We start from the raw sequence: 13,393 nt of genomic DNA, 5'->3' as shown, positions 1-13,393 counted from the left end.
AAGTATGGGTATTTGCCTTTGATTCCAAGTCCGCCGAGTGCCGGTCCCACGTGGATACACTATATATATATATATATATATATATATATATATATATATATATATATATATATATATATATATATATATATATATGATTGACTGAGGGCAGTGTGGGTAGCGCCCAGTGGATTGCTGGACTGGCAAAAGCACAAGTAGATGATGATGACGCTGCAGACGGATCAAGAAGTGTTATGGTTCATCTCCACGGCAACGGGAGACTTCTTCCTCTTCTTCTGCCATTGCCAATATTATTTTCAAGTATCCCCCAACTGGTCTGTATACCTCCCAACTGTCCTGAATACAGCGGGAACATCCCGGTGTTCGGGGACGTTCGCGTGTCCTTCCCGCGGCCGGCATTGTCCCGCGGCGGGGGAGGGGGGGGGGGCAGTTGGAAGTCCCCCTGTAAGTTGCCTAAAAACGCTAAATAGATGCACAGCGTCTATTCCCTCAGCCAGAGGGGCTGTTGGCATGGCTAGAGGCTCACATAGCCTCTCTGCCATGCCCCCACAGCATCTAAATGGGGGTGTGGCCTCACGGGATGGAGCAATTATAGGCCACGCACCCTTTCACAGCAAACTACGGCCCCTAATTTCGCATGCGCACCTACGGGGCGCGACATTGTCCCTCCTTCCAAGATCCGAAAGTTGGGAGGTATGGGTCTGCAGTGTACCCTAGGATGGGAACCACTGCTTTAGAAGACAGCTTCATGTTTACACTGCAATTTAGATTTCTGTTTGAACACACCCCACCCAAATCTAACTCTCTCTACACTTTACATCTGCCCCACCTGTAGTGCAACATGGTTTTGCCCATGTGTGTGCTTTTTTTGCTTTGCTAACCAAGTTGGCTAACAGAGCTGGCCCATAGTCCACTAATGTTTTTGCAATTGCGAGCAAGCTTGCGATGAGTCCAACTGACTTCTTTATTCATTTCTGGGTAGCAGCAACACTAGGTAACTATTCCACAGCCGACAAAATTGCAATCACTAAAGTATTGGACCCTAACTATGAATTAGACCCTTTGGGCCTTATTCGAGTTCACTCTTTCTGACAAAATCCTTCTTAGATGGACAAAACCATGTGCACTGCAGGGGGGCAGATGTACCATGTGCAGATAGAAATAGATTTGGTGATTTTTTTTGGTGATTCTTTGCAGGGTAAATACTGGTTGCTTTATTTTAACACTGCAATATAGATATCACTTTGAAGTAAAACCCCACCCAAATCTAATTAGATCTGCACAAGTTACATCTGCCCCCCTGCAGTGCACATGGTTTTGTCCATCTAAGAAGGATTTTGTCTGAAAGAGTGAACTCGAATAAGGCCCTTTGTTTGATAGCATTACAGTAAGTGGTGCTCTAGCTACAGCTGCTGGGACAGGACGATACAGAATTGTTCAGCAGCAATATATTGATACTACATTGCCATTAACACATTGCCATAAGCTATTGCTAACTAAAGGTGGGCATACATCAACCCGATTTGGACCAATTTTGGCCGATTGCGATCAATCGGCCCGATAAATCGGACCAAATCGGTTCTTCATGACATAGGGTCGGGTCCGATGCGCGGTTCCGTGCCTATCGGACATGGCCCCAGGGGTCGGACCGGCGGGACATACGATGTAGGTCAGTCGGGGCGGTGAGGAGCAGTGGGGGCGGGCGGCTTGGGAGCAAGCAGTGGGGCAGCAGCGCGTTACCAGATCAGCGCTGGGGCGGGCGGCGGTGACCATCAGTCTCACTCTCCACTATCCAGCGCTAGCGGGTGGGCAGCCGCCCGCGGCTATTACATCTTTAAAATAACATGTCAAATGACTGCCCGGCTGATGATTGGCTGAGATAGAGCGCTCTCAACCAATCAGTGGCCTCCCTCCGCGGCCGCTGATTGGCTGAGAGTGCTCTATCTCAGCCAATCAAAAGCCGGAGAATCATTTGACACGTTATTTTAAAGATGTAATAGCCGCGGCTGCCCGCCCGCTAGCGCTGAACAGTGGAGAGTGAGACTGATGGTAACCGCCGCCCGCCCCAATCTGGTAACGCGCTGCTGCCCCACTGCTTCCTCACCAGCCGCCCGCCCCCACTGCTCCTCACCGCCCTGCAGCTCCCTGTTATTTTTTTTACATGTGATAAATCGCATGCGATTTATCACATGTAAAAAATGGCACATCAAAGTCCTAATCGTATGTGAGCCTTCCGGGGAGCTGCCGGGCGGCTCGGAGGAGAATAGGGTCCGACTTGTCCTCAGGACAAGTCGGCTCTATGTATGGGGGCCTTAAGCACCCATGATGTCCAGCATCCAGAAGCTGTATCCTAGAGACATCGTAACTAATATTTTCAAAGAAAAGATTATTACTTTTTCCTACTGATTATCCTTGTGTTATTACACTGCACTTTATAAGTATAGATAGATAGATAGATAGATAGATAGATAGATAGATAGAATATAAAAATAGAGGTAGATTAATTGGCTATTCATTGTCATAATTTTTCCATTTACATCCTAATTTTCATTATCATAAAACTGAAAAATGAAAAATTTTCATTATCAGAAAACTTTCCACATATTTGGCCATACTAAAACTGTTGCAGGGCATGATGGGATGTGTAGTTCAACAACAGCTGGAGGGCTGAAGGTTCCTCGTCCCTGTTCTATAGTATTTACAGCATACATCCCAACTTTACCCTATCAAGAATAGGGACACTCGCGAGCGCCCGCAAAGGAGGCGTGGCTTATGTAAATGAGGGTGTGTCATATGCAAGTGAGGGTCACAGAAATTATGCTTTTTTTTTACTCTGCATTATATACTAGGAATTATTTGACCAAGATTGCTCAGGCATTCTTACAAGCCTGTCCTAGCGGACCAAGCTGGTGGTAGCTGATCTCTAGTATGTTTATATTCCTCTATAAATATTTAACATGGGTGTCTGTGATGGGAAACTCCATCTGCAAAAATTTCAGCATTGCTCACAGGTCTGAAACGTTTAATGAATTATTTTCATATGAATTTCATCAGGTGACTTCGCTCTTCTCAAATACTAAGAGGAACATTTACTAAAGCTTCTAAAAAATGGAAAGAGGTGATGTTACCTTCAGCAACCAATCAGATTCTGTCTTTCGTTTTCTAGGATGCAATAGTGAAATGAAGATAGAATCTGATTGGTTGCTATTGGCAACATAACCTCTTAATTTTTAGAAACTTTAGTAAATTTTACTCCTAAAACAGATTTTGCAGATTAATTTGTTATGGTTTTAAATTATTACATGTGCGTGTAGATTACAGGTTCCAATGTGTGTAGATTACAGTTTCCGTTGCGTATAGATTACAGGTTCCTGTGCATGTAGGTTACAAGTTCCTGTGCGTGTAGATTACAGGTTCCTGTGCATGTAGATTACAGGTTCCTCCTGTGCGTGTAGATTACAGGTTCTTGTACATGTAGATTACAGGTTCCTCCTGTGTGTGTAGATTACAGGTTACTGTGCATGTAGATGACAGGTTCCTCCTGTGCGTGTAGATTACAGGTTCTTGTACGTGTAGATTACAGGTTCCTGTGTGTGTAGATTACGGATTCCTGTGTGTGTGTGTAGATTACAGGTTACTGTGCGTGTAGATTACAGGTTCCTGTGTGTGTAGATTACAGGTTCTTGTCCGTGTAGATTACAGGTTCCTGTGCGTGTAGATTACAGGTTACTGTGCATGTAGATTACAGTTTCCTGTGCGTGTAGATTACAGGTTCCTGTGTATGTAGATTACAGGTTCTTGTCTGTGTAGATTACAGGTTCCTGTGCATGTAGATTACAGGTTCCTGTGCATGTAGATTACAAGTTCCTGTGCATGTAGATTATAGTTTCCTGTGCGTGTAGATTACAGGTTCCTGTGTGTGTAGATTACAGTTTCCTGTGCGTGTAGATTACAGGTTACTGTGCGTGTAGATTACAGGTTACTGTGCGTGTAGATTACAGGTTCCTGTGCGTGTAGATTACAGGTTCTTGTCCGTGTGAATTACAGGTTCCTGTGCATGTAGATTACAGTTTCCTGTGCGTGTAGATTACAGTTTCCTGTGTGTGTAGATTACAGGTTACTGTGCGTGTAGATTACAGGTTACTGTGCGTGTAGATTACAGGTTACTGTGCATGTACATTACAGTTTCCTGTACGTGTAGATTAAAGTTTCCTGTAGATTACAGGTTTTTGTGCGTGTGGATAACAGGTTCCTGTGCATGTAGATTACAGTTTTCAATTTGTGTAGATTTCAGGTTCCTGTGCCCGTAGATTACGGGTCCCTGTGCGTGTAGAGTAGATTACGGATTCCTGTGCCTGTAGATTACAGGTTCCTGTGTGTGAAGATTAGAGGTTCCTGTGCATGTAGATTACAGGTTCCTGTGCATGTAGATTACAGGTTCCTGTGCATGTAGATTACAGGTTCCTGTGCATTTAGATTACAGGTTCCTGTGTGTGAAGATTAGAGGTTCCTGTGCATGTAGATTACAGGTTCCTGTGCATGTAGATTACAGGTTCCTGTGCGTGAAGATTACAGGTTCTTTTGCGTGTAGATGACAGGTTCCTGTGTCTGTAGATTACGGGTTCCTGTGTGTGTGTAGATTACAGGTTCCTGTGCATGTAGATTACAGGTTCCTGTGCATGTAGATTACAGGTTCCTGTGCATGTAGATTACAGGTTCCTGTGCATGTAGATTACAAGTTCCTGTGCGTGTAGAGTAGATTACAGGTTCCTGTACATGTGGAATACAGTTTCCTGTAAGTGTAGTGTAAATGTTCTTCTTCATGTAGATTACAGGTTCTTGTGGGTGTAGATTACAAGTACAGCAGTGGCATTGAGAGGGGGGGTGGGTACTTTTACCGGGGCCAGGGTTTGCCGGAGTGGCCTGGTTCCTGCTCCCTCCGAGACCCCCCCCCCCGCCCCTAATTGCAGGGAACTGGACAGTGAGAAGAGAGATGACAGGCTGCCACCGCAGCACAGCCTCTCTCTTCCCAGCTCAGCACATGCTGTTTAGTGCCGTGTGCTGAGCTGGGGAGAGAGAGACAGCTAAAGCTGCCGCCTGTCATCTCTCTCCCTCTGTGTGCAGTGGGGATCCCGCACAATGGTGCCGAAACTGTGGGTGCTCCGGGGCCTGAGCACCCATGGAAAGTAATGAGCACCCACAGGCCACGGCCGGAGCTCACCCACTACTCGCCGCCAACCCTGTTCCGCTAAGTCTGATAACAGTCAGCGGCAGGGTCCCTGCAGGGGATGGGAAGTCAGCAGCGGGGTCCCTGCGGCGGATGGGAACTAGTAGCGGTATTAATACTGCCTCCCCAGCTCTGCAGGGACCCCGCTGCAACGCTGCCCGGATCCCCGCCTGCTTCCGTCCCGGACTGTGGGGGGGGGGGTCTGTGGGGGCCCATAGCAGGGCCACACCCCTTCCCTGAAGGACACAACCCCTTGAGCACCCACCAGGAAAACCGTTAATCGGCGCACCCTACATTCTGCACAAATTGTGCAAACATAACCAACAGACATCGCGTGACATAACGGGGGTTATTCAGCTATGGAATGTTTAACGTGATTGTTTAATTATAAACAAGTTATTGGAAAAAAAACATTTCATTGTAGGACAAAAAATTACATATTTATATTATATATGATTAAACCAAAAAAAAAAAAACCTCATTAAATTGATTTTCTCTATTGTAATGTGAGGAAATGTCATCTCTACCATAACAGTTTTCCTGGGAAATTAGGACAATTAGATTTGTTTATTGTTTTATTTATTTTTTTTTACTTGAAGGACCCATTTGAATTCTATTACAATAATTATGATCAGAATAGGAAACTGCGCACACCTTAATGGCGTTCGCCATTAGAATACTGTACCTGCTTCCATTATCATTTAAAAACTATTTCTAACTGAGACGCGGCTGCACCGTACGTTAGCGCATACATCAGAAATGTAATTGTACGAACATGACCTTATTTAAACAGAACACGAAGAGCGGCAGATGGAAGGATCGCTTTCCTCGCACAGGTACAGCGTTCATAATTAGATAGGAAATATGGAGACTCAAGTAAATCTTTAGGCAAATGCCAGATGGCGGCAGCTAAAACTGAAGTTGGTGCTTTGTTTATGCGAATGCCAACCAGCCCTTTGTCCTATACTGACAATAATGCTGGGATTAAGATGGATGACTGTAGTGGTGCTTTCTGCTGCACTTGGCGCGTTTCCATCGGAAACTCTATTTATACGGCTCATCCTTTTTTTTAGAGACAGACGAGAAAACTATTTAAAAATAAATATTTATGGTACTTATGTATTATCTGGGCTCCCATGTTAAATGCACCCCATTTTTTCATACCCCTACTATCCAAATACGCATGGAGTTGATTTTATATAGTGTGGCGAGCGCAGCGAGCCACCGTGCCCGAAGCGTGGCGAGCGCAGCGAGCCCCGCGAGGGGACGCGGTCTCATAAGAAAAACGGGAGCCCAGATATTACATAAGTACCATATTTATATATAAAGTATTTATTACCATAAAATGACAGTAATACTATACTTCTAGCTATTATGGGCGGGATGTACCAAGCGGCGGCAGAAATCCCGCCGCACCGATGCTCAGCGCATATGTACTAACATGCACTGAGCAACGCAAAGGGCAGCTCTCCCGATAAGAGCTTCCCTTTGCGATCCCCCCCTCCCCCCTCTGCTTGGACTTCCCTGTTTCTAACGGGGAAGTCCAGCCGCGCATGTGCAGAGACACTGGCGGCTGTGGGGCATGCTGGGAGGGATTTGAGTCGGATCCCTCACACAGCAGTGCTGCGAAGAGATGCCCATAGGCTTCTATGGGGATACGCCCGCTAGAGATGGCGCAACCCGGGGGGTTTTACCGCATTTTTTTATTAGTACATCCCTTCGTATGCATTATGCATGGGTCAGGGCCAGACCAAAACAAATGCAGCTGAGTTTTGCTGCAAGATTCTGAGACTGGTGGCAGCGCAGAGAATTTTGTGTCTGGAACACACCATGGGCCTGATCAGGGCTGAAACTAGGGTTTCCGGCGCCCGGGGCAAGGCAGTCATTTGGTGCCCCCCCCTTTCCTCTGACGGGGGGGGGACCAAATGACAGCCTTGCCCCTGGCGCCGAAGACCCCCCCTTCCCCCCGCAGTCCTCTCACTGCCCCGGCTGCTGCCCTTCTCCTCCTCATCCCGTGCTGCTGCTGTCACCAGTGACCCACCATCTGACTCAGCCATGTGCGTCCTGCTGTGAATGGCCTGGCTGGGTCACATGGGGTGGCGGCGGACAGCTGGCTGTGGCTGATCGTGGCCTGTGCAGCCACCTGCTTCCAGCTTCGCTCTCCGGGCTTCCTCGCTCAGCCTTCTCTCCTCCTTTCACGCTGCAGCATGTGAGGCAAGAATGGTGTAGCCACTGTAGCGGCAGCTTGACTCCGTCCGTCTCCTACTAGCACGACGGTGAATTCAGCCAATCAGCGTCCGGCAAGTCTTTTCAAAGTCATCAGCGCTTCCCGCCGCCGCGCTATTAGGAGATGGACGGAGTCAAAGTAAGCTGCCGCTACAGCGGCTATACCAGTCCCCGGAACCCCGCTGCCTGTCACCGGACCTCCGCTGGCTGTCCCTGGACCTCACCGCGCCCCCCCCCCCTCCAGAGCCCGGTGCGCGTGACCCCCCAGCCCACTTTCTAAGCTCACAATCTCCCAATTCATGGTAAGGCTCCTGTCTCTTCCTCCTGGCAGCTGCTCTCTGGTCCATTGCAATGTTTGAGGGCTCCTCAGAGCCACACATACAGTAAATGTGGTAGAATAAGCTGGTACACTGGGCATGTGCAGCAGCTCTGTCCCTTACACTGCATGGTGTGGTTGCAGATCTATTGATCCTATTATTTACCAGTGCTATTGTTGTCATAATTGAAGGCACTTGCCAAGAGGAGGGGGGTTTTCCAGGCAACCAGAAACCCCACCCTGCCTATGAGTTGCCTCTGTGAGATAGAAACAGATATGGGGGGTTATCCTGTTTGATTCGCAAGGCTGCGAATTCGCAGCCTTGCAAATCCACCAAACCCCACCGAGAGATTGAACAACCACCCCCCCCCCTTGCCGCGCGGGTACACCCGCACAGGCTGCGAATGGATGTTTAGCATAAAGTAAAATGCGCATGCACAGACACGCAGCATCGGTCACACAGAGAACCGAAGGAATAAGAATAACCCCCATAGTTTCACTCACTTCCAACAGATGACAGTGTTTCGGAGACACACAGATACTAGACATATATATACAGTATACAGTATAAAAAAGAAGATGTTGGAAGTGGGTTGATATCAGGTTTATATGGGAATGAGTCTAGTTAGTGACAAATGGAACAATGATTACCTCAGAAAAGATCCCGTACGCGCTGGATATACGACTCTTATTTGCAAAGATTTACATTTACGGGAAACTATTTTCATTTCTGCTCAATTGGGGCTGTGAAATAAAGCTATCTCCAGTCAGAGGCTTTTACCTAATTAATTTACAGTGGTAAATACATCGGTCGCTCTCTGACAATTTTATAGAGGCAATCTTAATAAAGTAAAATACCGACTCCAGGAGTGTTTCTGCGCTCATCCCACTAAATCATCCGGACATTATTTCCAGTGTAATGTAGATTGTGCCGCGATTGTGCATTAATATTATTCATGACTATCTCAAAATATATTTCGCTTAGGACTCAAGATCCAGTGGGAATAGATATCTAATGGAACAGTAGAAGCAATTCACTTATCAAATCCTTGGCTTTTGCTGCCCTCTAGTGGAAATAATGACGGGAATGTTTATGCTGGGGCCTTATTTTATTGCTGGAAATAAGCAAATTTATTGTGGCTCTGTTTGGTATCAGGACAACGGGTAGACAGCAAAATGGTTGACAACCATTAGGTCAACACCATTAGGTCTAGGTCGACATTCATTAAGTTCCACATGCGAGAAGGTTGACATGGGTTTAGGTCGACGTGTGATTAGGTTGACACAACCATTAGGTCAACATGGAGAAGGTCAAAAGTCAAAATGTGGACATGGTGTTTTTCAGTTTTTTGGGAGCCGACATGTGCCGACAGGCGATATTTCATGCCCTACCATCCATTAGGTGGGAGAATAAAATAGTGTTCTGAGAGTAGCGAGGCACCGTGCTCGAAGCATGGCGAGCGTATCGAACCATGCGGGGGGACGCGGTGCTACGTTTTAGTGTCGATGTCGACTGTGTCGACATTTATAACAATTTTTTTTAAACACCATGTCGACCATTTGACTGTCAACCTTCCCCATGTCAACCTAATGGTTGCATCGACCTAAACCCATGTCGACCTTTTCAGATGCTGACGTCTTGCAAGTCAACCTTAATGCATGGCGCCCTAAATGGATGTCGACGCAATTGTGTCGACCTTTTTGCTGTCTACCCGTTGTCCCACACCCGTTCTGTTCATGGGCCGATTCATCACCCAGGGTCATTAGTTCTATATTGAGTTAATTAGTTCACATAACAAACTTGTCTAAACTGCACACAATAAACTAACGTACAGTACACACAGTGGGCCTGATTCAGACCAGGTTGCTAGGCAGCGTATATTCAGGTATATTTGCCTTGATAAAGACATCATCTGGAAATGCATGGGGGGGGGGGGGGGGGGGGACCTTGGCGGAAGGTAGGATCTGCTTATTTACATCTGTATAGTGAATACCGGTTTACCCTATATGATTCAAGCCTGAGACCTAGGTCACTGCCCCCTCACTCCAAAAGGCACGCCACAAGTAAAAAAAAAGAAAGTTTTATAAATTAATTTTTCATTATGTATATATTTGCCTGAATACATTTTTTACACCTGAGGAAATCTGTGCAAAGATACCTTTAGAGGAGTGTACACACCGTTTACATTGTGAGTATGGGTACGCACCCTTAAAGAAACCTTTATAAGTGTCTCTGACTACACTCATGTGTAAGTTAGGTACGCCTACTAGTAAACAAACACCAACAGTCATTTATTGTATAAAAACAATACTTCACATTCGTGAAGAAACATAGAAACATAGAATTTGACGGCAGATAAGAACCACTCGGCCCATCTAGTCTGCCCCTTTTTTAAACATGTTACCCAGTGGCGTAACTATAGTGGGTGCAGGGGGTGCGCTTGCTATGGGGCCCGGCCGCTCCATGGGCCCGTGGACCCAGCAAGCAACCCCCTGCACCTTTTCTCTTTATTTCTGGAAGATGAGGCAGAAGCCGCCTTCAATCAGCAGCAGCGTGCGGCACTGTCATCAGCGGCAGCAGCGCGCTGCATACCAAACGACAGGAGGCACGGCAGGCAGCCCCCAGCAGGCAGCCCCCGGCAGGCAGCCCCCGGCTGCAGCGCGCTGCATACCAAACGACAGGAGGCACATAACCCCCGCACCCGCCCAGCAGCAGCGCGTTGCCGCCTGCTAGGAGTGGAGCACCATAGTGCCGGCAGAAGTATCCGGGCCCCTGCCCGACAGCAGCACCAACCACCTGGCCGGCCAGCAGCTTGTGAGCCGGGAGCTGATAGAAGCATCAGCAGCACCAGGTCAGCACTCAAACAGCCAGTGGTAAGCTCAGCTGATCTGAATAGTATCAGTATTTCCTTGCACGGAGTGGAGGGGGGGAGACTTGTGGTATATATGTATTCAGCCTGTATGTACAGTATGTTGATCATGTACTCTATTTATGGATTGATGGATGTGGGAATCAGTGTATGTATGGACGTATAAACAGTGTGTATGTACTGTTTTTATTTTTGTATGGATATATCATACCTCCCAACAGTCCCGATTTTATCGGGACAGTCCCGATTGTCAGGGCCTGTCCCGCTGTCCCACCCGCGGGCGGCAGTGTCCCGCGGTGTGGGGGGGCTGTTGGGAGTCTCCCTGTCAGCTGCTAAGCAGCGGGGAATAAACGCTGTGCGCATGCGCACAGCGTCTATTCCCGCAGCCAGGAGGCTGGGGGCATGGCTAGAGGCTCACAGAGCCTCTGGGTCATGCCCCCATAGCGGCAGAATGGGGGCGTGGCCTCGCGAAAGAGCCGCGAGTGTAGGCCATGCCCCCAAATTAGGCCACACCCCCGAAAATTTTGACGCGCAGCCGCGTCCCGCCTGCTGATCTTCAAAAGTTGGGAGGTATGATATATGTGGAAGGCAGTGTATGGATGGATGCATGTGGAAGGCAGTGTATGTAGGTATGCATGTATGTATGTATAGATGTATGAGGAAGGCAGTGTATGTATGTATTTATGTACATATGTATATATGTATGTATGCATGCATGAGGAAGGCAGTTTATTTATGTATGAGGTAGGCAGTATATGTATGTATGTATTAATGTATGTATGAGGTAGGCAGTGTATGTATGTTTGTTTGTATGTATGTATGTATGTATGTATGTATGAGGAAGGCAGTGTATGTATGAGGAAGGCAGTGTATGTATGTATGTATAAAGTACAGTAGGCAGTGTATATATGTGGAAGGCAGTGTATGCAGGGTCGGATTAACAATGGGCCTGATGGAGCTACAGCTCCAGGCCCACTCTAAAAATAGGCCCATTTTGTAGCTGAGTGACAGGACTTTCCAACGAGCCCAGTCCCGCGTCGCTAGCCCCCCCGGGAACCGGAGATACCACCAGGCAAAGCTGGAACATTTTCCCCATAGGATAACATGGGACCCACGACCTCAACCCAGTTCCAACGGCTGCCAGTTCCCCCTCCGGCATCACAGAAGCTCGAGGTTGGTCTCATTCGAACTCAAATTGCTGGGCCTTCAATCTGATACCTGGCCCATATGGGTTCATTGGTTCTAGAGATATTGCGGGTAAACCAATTTTTTTTTCATTTCTGAAATGAAATGTAATTTTATGGCTGTTCATGTTTGAGGACAGATTTCTCTGGAACCAAACGCCCAGTTTCATGGGACCAAACTCATTCGAAGCCTACATGTAAATGGGTCAGTTGGTTCTGAAGATATAGCTAGTTGTTTAAAGGGGGGTAGGGGTGTTTTTTTCTCCCCCTCACACCAGAAAATGCATGGACTAGGCTGGTGTAAAAGGGGCCAGTCCGGGAATGACCCTATATGATCCTGGGACCATATTCCCTGGTAAGTCCCTGCATTTTCAGGTGTGAAAGGGGTATTATTTCAAATAGCCGGGACATGCAGTGCTCTGTATACAGCCGGACAGCCCCCTGCTCTCTGCCCGGCTGTGAATGACTGTCACCTCAGCCCGGCGGCAGCTGTCCGCCAGTTACCACGAGCATGTATTCCCCCTTGGCAATGAGCATGAAATCCCACATGGCAACTAGCATGGAACCCCTGGCAATGAGCATGGAACCCCTGGCAATGAACATGTAGGTAAGCAACACTTATGTAGCATAAATTCTACTAGGCATTATGGTGTTTGGCATAATACGTAATGGAGATTATGGTGTGTGACTTAACATGTAATGGACATTATGGTGTAAATTTTTAATGTGCGCCTTTGGCACGCAATGCCCCTATTTATGTAGCATATTGTGCATTATTGCTCAATCTGTTTGATATAGTGCAGGCATGTCCAAACTAAGGCCCTCCAGCTGTTGTGAAACTACAAGTCCCATCATGCATTGCCACAGTTTTTCTATTAGGGAATGCTAAAACTATGTCAATGCATGCTGGGACGTGTAGTTTCACAACAGCTGGGGGGCCACTGTTTGGATATGCCTGGTATAGTGTGCATTTTGGTTCAATCCATGTGGCAAAATGTGAATTTTACCGTTTATCTGTGTGGCATACCGTGAATTTTGATTCAATCCGTGTGCCATAGTGTGAATTTTGGCTCAATCGGTGTGAATTTTGGCTCATTCCATGTGGCATAATGTGTTAGAGGCAAGAACAGTGGTTACTATTGTGTTGCATGATTTGTATAAGGGGTATATGATGTGGTAAACTTAGGTTACCACATAAAAGGTGCTGAAATGTTGTCTACCAAGTTTCGGCTTTCAGTATCTTTTTATGACTGGAGCGCTGCCTCACCCCGCAAGTATTTTAGGACATCGGCATCCTGCGGGTGAACCTTTGGAGGGCACCCACCAATATATCTCCCTGCATTTTTCTTATGCCAGCCATATATAATTAGTTGAAAGTATTTACACAAATACAGACACACCCATGAGCAGATCACCCAACCAGAACACTGGTCATGCCACCTCATCCAGGGCTGGAGAGCACGATTTTCGGGAGACTCCCGGCCATTCCGGGAGAGTCGGCAACCCTGGTTTATTGCCTCAAGGGGTACCAAAATCTATATTCGCTCAACAAAAAAACTAAGCTTGGGCT

Source organism: Crinia signifera, chromosome 5 (genome assembly GCF_055691185.1).
Source record: "Crinia signifera chromosome 5, ASM5569118v1, whole genome shotgun sequence".
Classification (NCBI taxonomy): Eukaryota; Metazoa; Chordata; class Amphibia; order Anura; family Myobatrachidae; genus Crinia; species Crinia signifera.
This window is presented reverse-complemented; position numbering follows the sequence as displayed.